General features: G+C 34.3%; 1 long non-coding RNA gene across 1 annotated transcript; it reads right to left on the minus strand.

Moving 5' to 3' along the window:
* Window positions 1-601: 601 nt before the first annotated feature.
* Window positions 602-2368, minus strand: LOC119864373. The gene is made up of 2 exons (XR_005373749.1): window positions 2124-2368; window positions 602-1277 (listed from the first exon to the last, which is right to left on the minus strand). It is a non-coding gene; the product is annotated as an uncharacterized LOC119864373 (long non-coding RNA).
* Between the last annotated feature and the right edge of the window lie 13054 nt (window positions 2369-15422).

Consider the following 15422-nt stretch of genomic DNA (forward strand, 5'->3'; position numbering starts at 1 on the left):
CCTTTCCCATGATAACCTGTACAAACTACCTTGGTGAAGGATGAAAACGTGGGAGAGAAGTATTACAGTCAAAGCCATCTTATATCAAACAAGACCTAATTGGCCCTATGTATGTGATCGGACCCAGTTAATATCAGTGTATATGCCTTAATGGAATATTGTTGATTATGGGAAAACACAGATAAGACTAGAGTAGCCCAGCTCAGTTCTACTGAATCTTACTGACTCAGGAGTTAAATGACGTTTTGTTGTTTTATGTCGGTAAGACTTAATGGTTATTTCGTTTGCATCATTATTTTAGTAATAGATAGCTGTTACGATAATTCTATTTGGAGCCACTTTTCTGACTACAGGTTAGTGGCAGTCAAAATCAGATTTTGAGTTTAAATTTCATTCTTATAAAGTCAGATTTAAGATATTACTATTTGCTGGTTTACCTGAGTATAAAGGAGAACTTTCATGAGTTGACACTGAAATGAAGACACATGAGCACTCCAATTCAACAGAGCTTTTTTTTTCTTCAAATGGAAGGGAAGGCATCTGAAATATGGCCTCCTGCTTATATGGAATAGAAGTAAAGGCAAAAATAAAATTACATATGAAAAGTTGATGGAGTTTTTTATTTAATATAAGTAGAGTAAAACATTTGACATGTTTCTCGGTTATAAGATAGTCCTTGTTCATATCTTTCCTTCTGTAGTCTGATAAATAGTATAACTGGTAACATAGATCAATATCAAGGAGTTCTTTTACCCTTAGTGTACCTGGGCCAGAAGGGAATTTATTACTGATAAAATGTATCCAAAATAATACCTAGAAAGAATCATTCTTATAAGGGTTCTCTATCAGGTTGACTAATCAAACTAGAATAGCAACACTAATCAGAAAAGCTGTCAACAGCAGTGACACACTATATTGATAGTTCTGAGACATGATCGAAGGTCAATCTTCCAGAAGCAGGCAAGGAGAAGACACTGTGCAATGAAGCCTCCCTTACTGCAGGACACTCAGGTCAACTTTGGCAGGAATCATAAGTCTGGCAGTGGTAGCCTATACATTTAAAACCAAGAGTCCTTTACTCTGTGCCCAGTTTCTGATAGTAGATGTGTTGCCATGTCTGTTACAAAGATGGACTCAGGCTGCTGTGGTAGCAATGTAAGTCATGTGGTTTCCATCGACGTCTTGCTTCCAGTTGATGCTTTCATAGGAAAGGTCCATACTGTGAGCATCTCCATGACAGAATCATGTGGTTCCATCAGTATCTGTGGATTTTTCCTCTTCAGTTCATGCAATCAAAAAAAAAAGAAAAAAAAAAAAAAGGATATCTCTAATCACTACTCTATTGCTTTCCAAATAGGCTACTGGCAACTTTTGAAGATCCAATAAAACTATCACCAGATTCATCAAGGGGAACCTAGGTCAGTGCTCTGAGATTGTCCTTGAATTAGGCCCATAGGGCAAAGTAACTACATTCCTTTCAGATCTGCATAGCTGGCCACAGCGGCCTAGTGGATACATTCAAAATACAATTTTCCAGATAACCAGGATCAGGCATTTAGGAGAAAACTTATTGAGTCATGAGCTTTTCTTCAGCCAGTTGAGTGGGGAATAAGTTTTTCCCAAAGGAACAGCTGCTACTGTTTCATGTAAAACTAAGATGCCAGCTAAAGCTGGGCTGGAATCATTTACACGTCATTCAGAATAGAAAAGTGAGAGGGATAAGATCTGATTGAGGCACAGTTTGGAGTTCAAAGACCATGGTTATAGAATATATCTAAACCATATGCATATATGTGTGTGTATATATATATATAAATATATACACACGCATGTGTGTGTATATATATAAATAAATCTTAGCATAATACTGTTTGAGACTACAGTCCACTCACTTTTCTTCTTTCTACTGTTTTAAAATAAAAAAAATATATATTTTGGCATTTTTTTTTTCAAACCTGAAATACAAATAAAACTTTTCTGTTATAGTAGAAGTAAGCCTGACATCCACATTTCTTTTTTTATTTAATCTGTAGATGTCTTAGAATTCAACAATTATTTGCTTGCCAAATGGGCCTGTGCTTGGCTCTTGGCAATACAAAGATCAGATCAAGCCTCATCTTTACCTCTGTTGTATCTGTTGTTCTCTCTGCCAGTCTTAATGTCACATGGCAAGGAGCCCATCTTGCAAACTAAAATATTGAGTCTGAGCTTCACAATAAACCCCTAGGCTGAAGTTCCTCTACCTGCTACTGCTAATCCCTTCAACTAGGGTGAAGTTTGTTCATGATACAATCCAGGAAATAATGGCCTGTGCTCTGGCTCTTTGAGGAGCGTCATTCTGTTGCATATTAGGAATGCCAGCTCATGCCACGTCTGTGTCACATTGTGGAACACACTGTGTGGCCGTTCTAGAATTCTTAAAAGCACTCAAGTTCCTATCCACTAGGAAACAGGATTACTTACTTAAATCATATGGTAATTTACCATTTAAACCTTTCATGGTTTACATACTTGAATTCTTTGATCTACTTTCACAGGTAAGCCTCCGTAACTAGTTACAGGTCATTCCCACACTGCTTTGGACTTCTCTCACCAGTCACATATTCTTCAGATCATTTTTACTTTCCACAATCCTTTATAATGCCCTCCATAACTACCAATCATAAACTAATAACTCTTCTATTTTCTCAACACTTCTTAAAAAGCTTCTGTAATATTCCTAAACACAAATGATAACTATTTTCTCCAATTTTCTGCTTCTCATGTATCCTTTCCAAAGGAGGGTTTTTCATCTTCCCTGCTCCACATGTATCACTTCATTCATCAATCCCTTCTTCCCACATCCCCCTTTTAATACCTCTCCTCACCATTTTCACATAACCTGTTGCTTTGAGACATTTGTTCTTCAAGGGGACACTCGTGTGCCAAATTTCTGATTGCTCATTTCATACATTGGAAAACTTGAGGATCTATTTTTTAAACCTAACTATGTTGTCATTCCATATGATATCCAAGTTCAAAGTAATAATCTCCCAAAATTCTTATCTTTCAGTTTCTTCCTTCCCATCTCCTACAGCCTCTTCTGTGTTGCCACAGCTACAAATATCTACAAATATTTCATCTGTGGAATATTAAGCCCTCTTGCCTTCCCCTTATATATTTAGATATCTAAATTTAATATTTTAGAGGTGAAATATTTCAGTACAGTGGTAGCTATAGCATAGTATTTGAAGTTGTTAGCTTTAGCACATAGTCTAATGTTCAGCCTTCTGCCTCATTAAGTTTTTATTCCATGGATTCTCTACCTTCTCTGTATTCATCAGTCAACTTCTTTTTTTTCTTCTCTCTCTCTCTCTCTTTTGAGAAAGAGAGAGTGTAGTGTGTATGAGTGGAGTGAGGGGCAAAGGGAGACTGAGAATCTGAAGCAGACTCATAATTCGGGACTCAGTCTCCTGTCCCTGAGATCATGACCTGAGCTGAAATCAAGAGCACGGTGCTTAACAAACTGAGCCACCCAGGCGTCCCCATTAGTCAATTTCTATACTCACTTTACTCAATCTTTAGATGTTATTAAATATAAGGGTAGGTACCTGTCCTTTTAGCATACTCGTCTTATAAATTCTTAACTTTAGGTGAATTCAATTCCTTTGCTACCCAAATCTAGACAGATGAATCTTGATCCATCCAGTAGATTGGTGCCATTGGGATCCCTGCCATTATATGGCTGTTTTGTGTTCACCAATGTTATATAGGTGGTTACCCATCAATTCTGTTATAATAATCACCCCACAGAGATGGGATCAATTCCCACTTCTAATTCAAAATTTGTTTTTTTGTTGAAGTGGATGATGCCAGACAGCCACCAAGAGATTATTAAAGTTTCATTACTAAAAAAAAAAAAAAAAAAAAAAAAAAGTTGCTTTCTGGGAGAGAGAAGAGAAGCCCTCTGAAACTGCTCTGAAAATGTCTCAAGAAGTCAGGGAAAGGAAACTTGTTTGAGGTTTTCATGGTGTCTAAAAGTAGGTCTAGGGTGACACTTCCACAAGTACTGTAGACAGGACTTGCTTGATTAAACTTCCCCCACAAAGTCAAAGGAGGAAGTACTCAGGATTCCTTATTAGCTTGGCAGATGTAGAGCAGAAGGGAAACAGGGAGGAGTGTGGCTTCAAAGGATCGGTGCTCAAACATTAAAAATGAGTCAGACTCTTTATCACATCTACTATTGCTACTTGCTACTATCTGCTTAATTTTCTATTTCCCATACTGGTCAGAATTTTCTCATTCTTTACAAATTTCACTGCCCAATAGCTGAACTTTCTTTTTTTTCTTTTTTTAAAGATTGTATTTATTTATTCATAAGAACACACAGAGAGAGGCAGAGACACAGGCAGAGGGAGAAACAGGCTCCACACAGGGAGCCCAACGCAGGAATCGATCCCAGGTCTCAGGGATCACGACCTGAGCCAAAGGCAGATGCTCAACCGCTGAGCCACCCCGGCATCCCTGAACATTCAATTTACTCCTAATTTAGAGAAAACTACTTACCACATGAGGACTCTTTAAAGATCTTACTCCTCCTGCCACCAAAAATACATCCACCTGCATTTATAGCCGGTTTGTTTGCTTGTTTGTTTTTTCTATCCTTGCTTTGACTTCATTCCCTTTTGTATTTCCACAGGGCCTGGTTTTATTACCCACTCTGTCCTGTCAATAATTATAGTAGATAGATTTGAAATTTTTCCTTCAATTGAGGCATAAAAATAGAAAAGCACATAAAAGGTATTTGTAAATCATTGATATCAACACAAAGGTAACAACTACATAGCCATGAGATAATGAGAGAGAACATTGCCAGCATGTCAGACCCCCAATCTCTGTTTACTCCTCTTCCCCAAAGGCAACTGCTTTCCTAAGTCCCATTACTCCAGTGCAGTTTCACCTGTCATTGAGTTTTAAATAACTGGAACACACGTCATATATTCTTTTATTACAGTTTTAGTTTTCATCTTTTTTTCTTAGGGTTCTATTTAAGAATTCTCCCTATCCAGAGTGATGAAGTTATTTGTTCTCCTACATTATTATTATTTATTTCCAATGTTCACCTGGCATTGGTTTTGGTGTGTGATGTGAGATAGTGTCAAGTTTAAATGACAGAACTCGAAGTTCTTACAAACTATGTAAACTTAGACTGGGAAAAAGAAAATGACTATTACAAAAAGAAGTTAGGGATCCCTGGGTGGCGCAAGGGTTTAGCGCCTGCCTTTGGCCCAGGGCGCGATCCTGGAGACCCGGGATCGAATCCCACGTCGGGCTCCCGGTGCATGGAGCCTGCTTCTCCCTCTGCCTGTGTCTCTGCCTCTCTCTCTCTCTCTCTGTGACTATCATAAATAAATAAAAATTTAAAAAAAAATAAAAAAAAGAAGTTAAAAGATACAATAAGAAGATAAGTTTTCTTTTTTTTTGAAGATTTTATTTATTTATTCATGAGACACACACAGAGAGAGAGAGAGAGAGAGAGAGAGAGAGAGGCAGAGACACAGGCAGAGGGAGAATAAGACTCCATGCAGGGAACCCAATATGGGACTCGATCCTGGGATTCCAGGTCATGCCGTGGGCCAAAGGCAGATGCTCAACTGCTGAGCCACCCAGGTGCCCCAAGAAGGTTAAGTTTTCATTTAAAGTGAGACTCCTCAGGAAAAAAAAGAAGTAATAAGGAAGGGCCCAGTGAGAAGCATTACCCCCACTCTCTGTGCCAACAGATGGAGTGGTACCATTAGAAACTGGAAAAATCTGTATTTGTGTGAGAAAGGTCTTCCGACAAGAGTAGTGTCTATGAGCAAAAAGAACACAGCCAATCCCCAATTCTGACAGTTGGCAGAGAGGAAGTAGGGGAGACTAAAATCCTAAACTTCCACGTTGACAACTGAATTCTTGCCATGACTTTCTTTTACCTGAAGGAAAGATGGTCTACTTGAAGCCACTGTACGGACCAGTTTCATAGGTTCAGAGTACTCCAGAGATGGTCACAGAATCATTCCAAAAAGCAAAATAATCAGCATAAATTCTAATAGAAATACTAGGCAAAAGTGCAAAAAACATAGAGACATTTGTGTACGGAAAAACTGAATGAACAAAATTTCTTGAAAAGAAAAAGTAACATGATGGATTGCATAAAATGACTGGTTTATTAAATAAAACCAAGATGTGAATGTGGAAAGATAAGCCAAACATGTGTGGGGATCCAGATGATGAAAGAGAACTACAAAAAAGTTTATGTGTATGAAATAAATCCAATTTATATGTTTTATACTTTATGAAATTAAGCATTTGGGGATATTTGTAGAAGTCATATTTGAGAAATTCTGAGTGGTGGGGGCTCTACTAGAAACAGGAAAAACAGAAATCCTGCAAAAGCCTCTACTCCTGAGTATCCAGGCATGAGAAGGCCTGTACACTGACTATGCAAAGGATAATTGGCTATATAGGGTTGGAATCTATAAATTGAAAGGAAATTTTGGAGGCCAAAATTTCTTGGCATATTTGAGTTATTAATGTGGTAGGCAAGAAAAAGAGAAAGAAAAAAAAAAGAGAAAGAAGCATCTTTTGGAGTAAAAATAATGAGTTTACTTTTTAGATGAGTCATGGATGAACTGAATATAAATTTGTGAGAGGAGGATATCTGGGCTGGAGGCAAATTTTGGAATTGTCTCTTGGTAGGTGTGTACTAAGAATGCACAGATTCTCTAAGGGACTTATTATAAAGAAATGGCAACAGAGGGCCAAGGAATGAACCTACTTAGGTGTTCATGAAGGAAGGAGTCCTGAAAATCAAGTGAGATGTTAGAATAGTCAACTTTACCAGATAACATCGGGAAGACAAAAACAAACAAAATAATGGTTAAAAAAAAAAAAAAAAAAAGTTGTATGATATAAAAAGTTCAGTAAGTAATATCCCATGTATTAAGACATTTATAGATTAAAATAATTTCATTCATTTCCTTTAAGTTAAAAGTATTGTACTAATTTAGCCCCTTCCCTCATGGAACACGTACATACTGGTGGAGAGATCAATATATAAATACTGTAAAATAGTATCTTGGAGAGGGTATCTCAATTGTGCTGAAATTAATAAATTTCTAATTTACCAAATGGAAGGAATTTTACATAAGAGGAATTTATATAATTTCATTTTACTTTATTTCCAAATTTACTACTTCCAGTAGTCATTCTCATATTTATTGTAGCTTTTTGTGGTAACAGAAGACCACACATGAAAATTCATAGTTGACTTATTTAGGAATAATTTCCCACTTATGAGGTTTCCGTACAGGGTTTTTCATATCATCTTAATATTTGGTAGATGGAAAATAAATCACCGCAAGTGTTATAGTTTCAAAAATAAAGAGAACATGGACAATTTAAATATTGAAAAACTGTTTCTTTTAAAAATATTAATTATTGTTTTTGGCCATAATTGAAGATACATATGATATAAAAATTATATGCGTTGTATAGCACCAATAGATAATAATGGCTTGATTTAATGTATTTCAAAAATTATAAATCCCAATCTATATGAAACTAATATTTTCATTTATTGCTCATCTTTCCCAGTTCCAGAATAAGAAGAGATAATTTATCTTTCTTTTGAGGGGAAAAGTATGATTTTTAATAATAGCTGATGTACACATATTTATGGCAATATGGATTTTAATTTATAATTTCTTAATTGGTCATAAATTATAATACATGTTCTTATGGAAAGATGATAAATTATATCTTGTTGTAAACTATGGAAACAAAATTAAGATGGCAAATATGGAAATATTACTGTCTTAGAAAGTAAAACAACTGGACGTTGTACATATTAGCCCTAATTTACTCTTTCTTTAATATTTATTGCTATTAAGCCACATACTTAGAAGAACTACTTGCTGGATTATAATGCTGCATATTAAAAATATTCATTTAAAATTAAGTTTGCTGGGGCTTCTGGGTGGCTCAGTGGTTAAGCATCTGACTCCTGGTTTCAGCTCAGGTCATGATCTCATAAGTGTTGAGATCAAGCTCCATGTCAGGCTCTGCCTTCAGTGGGGAGTCTGCTCTAAGGTTCTCTCCTTTTGCCTCTCCTCCCACCCACAAGCATCCCCCTCTCTGTCTGTCTCTCTATCTCCCAAATAAATAAATAGATCTTAAAAAAATTAAGTTTGCTTACCCCCTTTCCAATGTGCCATGTATGAATCTCAAAATTATTCTAAGTATACAGAACTGCATTTTTGTTGTCCCCAGTAATTTTAAACCTATAACTTAGAAATGACACATGATGAAGACCTTTTAAATCTTTTCATAATATAAATATAGATACAAAATAGCATATGATTATTATTGGCTAAGCAAAGATTAGAATTGACTAGATCATGCTTACTTTCAATTTTTTTTTTTTTTTGGCTTTCAACAGTAGTTAGTAATCACTTATTTATTTTTGCTATATAATGCGAGAAAAGTATAGGGGGATTAAATGAAATTAAACAGCACTATCTTAAAAAATATTTCATTAAATAGATTTGGGACATGATTTTAATTTTTTCAGCTTTTGGTTATTTATATAGGTTCTTCATAAATAAAGATTTTATTTATTCATGAGAGACACAGAGAAAGGAACAAAGACATAGTCAGAGGGAGAAGCAGGCTCCCTGCAGGGAGTCCCAAGTGCGACTGGATCCTAGACCCCAAGGATCACTCCCTGAGCTCAACCACTGAGCCACCCAAGTGCCCCTTGATATATATATATATATATATATTATATATATATAATATATATAATATATATATATATTTTTTAAAGAATGCAACTAAAAATAAAAGAAAGTGTTTGTGTCTAGCAAAACATACTAAATGTTCATAGATGATTATTTGAATAGACAACACCTTCAAACAACCCAAAATCTATCAACGTTTAGAATAAGCTCAGCGGGAAGGGGAAGTGGGGGAGAAAAAAGGGGGGTAAGGGAAAGAGAGGAGGGAAGGGAAGGGAAGGGAAGGGAAGGACAGGGAAAGGGAAAGGGAAGGGATAGGGAAAGGGAAGGAAGGGGGAGAAGCTAAGCACCTGCCAACCTCCCCGTCACCCCTCCAACAAAAACAAAATAAAAACCCCCTCCCCTCCCCTCCCCGTTTCGTCTACCCCATCCGACCTCCCCGTGCCTCGCAATCCCACTACCCTCCTCTCCTCTCCTCTCCTCTCCTCTCCTCTCCTCTCCTCTCCTCTCCTTCCTTTGAAAGAGGGAAAAAAGGAAAGAAAAGAGAAAAGAAAAACACTTTCCAAAAAAGGAATAGTACACAGTCATACAGGCACATATAAAAGCAAAGAGAAAATTCCCATTCATAATACTGTAGTTAAGGAAATCAAAACCATGAAAATGTATTCTGTATTTTTTTGGCTGCACAGAGTTAGACCATACTGATCTATGATGATAGTGGAGTGTTTACTAAGCTCTGGCACTAATGTATGTGAAGGAGCCTTCTAGGGCATGTAAATATTCTTGATCCATTACATGAATGTATGCACATGTAAAAATTCATTAGTCACTACACTAAAGATTTATGGATTTTACTATAGTTCAGTGAGGGCTGCTCTTTTTTAGGACATAACTTGGGAGAATTGCAGGCTCTTTAGAGAAGTCTATGCCTATAACATAGTATCAGAATGAAATATTTTTCTAGTTTGTTTAATGTTTATTAGAAATGGATTTTTTAATTTTATAAGTTTTGAAAAGATTTTTTTTTTGATATAAAATTAGTTTGATTTTTTCTTTCAGTATTTTAGAGACATTGGGCCTCTGTCTTTTCACTTGCATTGTTCTTGAAAAAATGACTGATATATTTACATTGATTCCTGAATACCTAATTGTATTTATTCTCTAGATGTTTTTAAGATTTTTTATCAACAGTTTTGTGCAACTTGGTTATAATTATGATATAGCTTGATGTAGTTTTCTGTGTGCGTATGTTTCTTTTGCTTAATATTATTGAGATTCTTGGATCTCTGGGTCTATAATTTCAAGCAAATCAGGGTAAATATAAAGCACTATTTCTTTCTATATCTTTGTCCTTCCTTCTTTCTTAGGTACTCAAATTACATATATATGTAATTTGCTTGCAGTCATTTCACAGTTTATTGAAACTGAGTTAAAAATTCTTTTTCAGGGTATCATTTTTTTCCTGTCTTTATTCTTGGATAGTTTCTATTGCTATATCTCCAAATTCACCAGGTTTTTCAGCAATGTCTGATTGTTAGTTCCATTCCATGTAGAGACACATTAGAATTTCCATTTCTCAAAGTCTGATCATGAGATATTTTTGATAGCCTCTCTGTGTGTATTTAACATCTTTGATTTTCCTCTAGATTCAATAGCATATGGGATTCAGTTACAATAATTTTACTGCACTTGTCTCCTAATTATAACATTAGTATCAATTCCAGATTAGCTTCAAAATATTGATTTTCCCCCTTGTTATGGGCACATTTTCCTGCTCTTTGGATCCCTGGTAATTTTTATTAAATTCTATGATTGTTAATGTTTCATTTTTTAGTACTAGATACTTTATATATTTCTGTATTCTTTAATTTTGTTCTGAGATGAAGTTGAGCAAGGTTGGAAACCGTTTGACCCTTTTGGAGTTTCTTTTAAGGTTTATAGGCAGACCAGGTAATGTTTCTTCTAGAGATAATTGCTCCTCAGTAGGGAGACAGACTTTTCTGGGTGCTGTACACCTGATTCCATTTTTCCAGTCTGGCTGGTGGCAGGAGGCACTACTCTCATCCTGTGTAGGCTCAGGATATGGTTTACTCATCTTTTATTTATTTATTTTTTATTCATGTATACTTAACATAGAGAATTACATTAGTTTCCAGTATATAATATAATGTTTCAACAATTGCATACATTACTCAATGCTCCTCATGACAAAGGTGCTTTGTACTCCTGATCCCCCTCCATTTATTTCCTCCATCTCTCCACCCATCTCCCTTTGGTTACCATCAATTTGTTATCTATATTTGCCCTGGTTTTTGGCGGGGGGGGGGGGGGGGTGTTTGTCTTTTTTTCTTTGTTTTGTTTCTTAAATTCCACATAAGAATGAAGTCATATGGTATTCATCTTCCTCTGACATATGTCACTTAATATAACACCATCTAGATTTATTCTTATCATTGCAAGTGGGAAGATTTCAAAGGCTAAATAATATTCCATGGTGTATACATATCCTATCTTCTTTATCCATTCATCTGATGATGGACACTTGGACTGTTTCCATATCAGGGCTATTGTAAATGATGCTGCAGTAAACACAGGGTGCATATATCTTTTCAAGTCATCTTTACTCATCCATTTAGATCCAGAGATAGCTAGTTCTCTGTACATCTCTACCCTCTCCAAAACTTCTCTGTAATCTGTCATGTGAACTCCAGCCACCTTGATCTGTGAATCTCATCTCCATTTCTTCACCCCAGAGAATCCATCTAATTCTGCCCAAGTTTCCTTTTCTTGAAACGTGGCTTGAAAACTCATGGTGTAAGCTTGGACAATTGTAGAGCTCATTTAGGTAGCTTCCTGCCTCAGAAATCACTAATTTTCACTGCTTGATGGCCACAAAACTATTGGTTTATTTATTTTTTAAGTTTCTTAGGCGTTTCACATAAGAGAGTAAATGTAGAAGCAGAAATCAACATACAACATTGAGGGAAAAATTACTGTTAAAATGCAGTACTTGATATAAATATGCTAGAGTAGTTAACCTAAATAATTCTAGAAGTTAATTTACCAAGTACTTACTTCATACATAAGAAAGCATCTATAAAATATGTAATAGTGCATTGAGTACAATGATCTTATTCTAAGTTCGATTTTTGAATAGGAATAGAACTCCCAGTAGGAGTTCACAATGTTTGGGGGTGTTTGTTTTGTTTTCATTTACATCTATATCAATATCACCTATATGTCTATACATAGATATATATAGCTCATTATCCAGTTTGGATAATTATTTGGAATTAACTTATAAAATATTGATTTTAATCTACTCTGATCATCTCTGGAAGCAAAATATGTTTGATATTTTACTACACTCTGTATCTGTTTCCATCTCTTGGAAATTTTTTAAACATTTATTTCTCTATGAATTTCTCTTTAGAAATTTTCTGACCTATCATCCAATTAACTACTTTCTTTTTTAAAATAATATTTATTCATTAACTTAGAGAGAGAGAGAAAGAGAGACAGTAGGGGGAGAGACAGAGGGAGAGAATCTTCAAGCAGCCTCTCTGCTGGGAGTGGAACCCAATGTGGGACTTGATCCCACCACCCATGAGATCATGACCTGAGCCTAAACCAAGAGTCAGATGCTTAATCAACTGAACAACCCAGGCATCCCTTGACTATTTTCTTTTTAGCTATGTTTAATATGCTACTAAATATTTCCATTGTATTTTAATTTGAGTCATAATATTTTTCAGTTATAGATTATGTATTTTCTTTTTTGCTATATTTAAATGCTACTAAATATTTCCATTGTATTTTAATTTGAGTCATAATATTTTTCAGTTATAAATTATCTATTTTATTATTTTTATAGTGTTTAATTATCTGATATCCTAAATAAGACAATGCTTATTTCCTGAAATTCCAAAAACTTAATTGTTGAGTAAATAGAATTTGTACAAATTGACATATTCTTAGTTATCTGAAGATAATATACTAAAAACTGGTGGTAGTTTGAATCATGTATAAAATTAATGATAAAAATTACCATAAACTCCCTTTATTTAATATATGTGTAGTCAAACATTAACCAAAATAACCCTAACAAAAATATGTACAAAATATTTATATAGTAAATTAGGAAACAACTTTAATATATGTTGTATTAATTTCCTATCACTGCTATAGTAAATTACCACAAACCTAGTGATTTAAAACAACACAAATGTATTCTGTTATAGATCTGGAAGATAGAAATTCAAAGTGAGGTCAAGGTGTCAGTAGGCTGGTTTCTAGTAGAGACTCTGGAGATGATCCATTTTTTGCCTTTTTCTAGTTCCAGTGGCCCCTTATATTTTTCCTCTGTGGTCCCTTTCTCCTTCTTCCATATTTAATATCATTCTAATCTTCCGCTTCTGTGAGCATTTTGATTTCTTCTCTGACTGTGACTTTTTCTAAGTCACTCATACAAGAATTGTTGTCATTACATTGGCCTACCTGGACAATCCAAGAAAACCTCCCTATCACCACCATCATTGACTTAATCATATCTATAAAGTCCTTTTTACCACATAATACTCACAGATTGTAGGGATTAGATGGAGGACATATTTAGAAGTCTATTTAGCTTACCACACATGTCTTAAGCCACTGGGTACAATGACGTCATTGTAGAATTGTAGTTGGAATGATATAATTCAACATAAATTAAATATACATAAAATTTTTCACAAATATAAATTATTTTGGATCACCTTAAATCTTTTATGTTTTCTTATATTCACTGTTTTTTTTTTATTAATTTAACTACTTGTATCCCAGTCCTAATCAAATAGCCTATATGTCTCTAAAAGTAGTACTGTATTTATCCATGGATCCTGGTTTACCATCTTGATTTTGTAGTAATCTTCTCATGATTCTTATAAAACTCAACCAATGTGGTTTGAAATGAAATAAAAGGTTTTTTGAAAAACTTACCTGAGGAAGATTTTTTTTTAATTTAAATTTCAATAATGGTTCTTAAATAAATTTCAAGAATGGTTATTTGTATTTTATGGATATTGACAAACTGATTCTAAAGTTTAAACAGAAAAATAAAAGACCCAGAATAACCAACATATTATAGAAAAAGAACAAAGTTGATGGAGTAAGCTACCCAACTTCAAGATTGCTATAAAGTTACAGTAAGCAAGTCAGTGTGAAATTGATGTAAGAATTGATGAGTAGATTGATAAACAGGATAAAGAACCCAAATATAGACCCACATAACTGTAGTCAACTGAACTCGGACAAAGGGACAAAAGCAATACAATGGAGCAAAGATAATATCTTCAACAAATGGTGCTGGAACAACTGGACATTCACATATAAAAAAGTGAATATAGAGAAAGATCTTACACCTCTTATAAATATTAACTCAAAATAGATCATAGATTTAAAAATAAATACAAAACTTTAGAACTCCTAGAACATAACAGGACAACATCTAGATGACTTTGGGTATAGCAATGATTTTTTAGATACAGCACCAAATACATAATCAATGAAAGAAATAATTATTAGCTAGAATTCATTAAAAAAAGTCAATTCTGTGAAAGACAATATTAAGAGAATAAGATAAACCACAGACTAGGAGAAAATATCTGCAAAAAATACATTTGATAAAGGACTATTATTCAAAATATACAAAGAATCCTTAAAACAACAATAAGAAAACAACAACAACAACAACAACAACAAAAAACAATTAAAGCACTAAACATCTTAGCAGACACCTCACTGAAAAAGATATACAGGTGGGAAGTGAACATTTGAAAAGATGCTTGACATCATATGCCATTGAGAAATGAAAATTAAAACCATAGTGACATACCAGTTGGTTCAAATAATCAAAAGGCCCTTTAAAAATATTTGCTTATAATGATCTTTATTCATTATTTTAAAGGCTGTTATTTTTAATTAAAAAGATATATATGTGTACACTCTTATTGGGACTACTTATGTTCAAATCCCAGTACCTTTGAGGAATTGTGTGACCTTGTATATTTACTTAGCTTGTTTTAGCTACAGCTGTTCCACCTGTATAATGGAGATAATAATGGCATTACTTCACAATAGTATTATGATAATCTACATAATTTGCTTGGTGCCTAGTATAATCCTGATTAATTTTCAATATTTATTACCAAGGGAATTTGAAAGTATGCTTTTGATTAGTTTTTAATCCTTTAAAACCACTTGAAACTGCCTTTGCCTCTTTCCATTAAACTACTTCAAGAAGCATATGCAAGTGATTAATTTAACAAGCATATATTGTAATCAGAAAATCCATTTATTGGACATGTACACTAGACATGTGCAATGGAAATTTAGTGTATATAAACAAAAAGATTCATTATATCCTTTGCATTTACTGTTCTGAACCTCTTAGAAAGTCAGTATGACATATCATTGCAATATTGTAAATAGGAAAGTCTAAATATGGCCAAAATGTGGAGCTAGTTTATTAAAATTATGTAAAATACATTGCTTTTTTGATAGATATCAATAAATAATTTTCTTTTCAAAGAGCTGCTAATATTCCAATTTAATTATTTCAGCTGTTTTACTAAAAGTGATGTGATAACAGATGTGTTTAGAAGACAAAATTGAAGAATTACTTGGTGG

Source organism: Canis lupus, chromosome 19, assembly GCF_011100685.1.
Source record: "Canis lupus familiaris isolate Mischka breed German Shepherd chromosome 19, alternate assembly UU_Cfam_GSD_1.0, whole genome shotgun sequence".
Taxonomy (NCBI): Eukaryota; Metazoa; Chordata; class Mammalia; order Carnivora; family Canidae; genus Canis; species Canis lupus.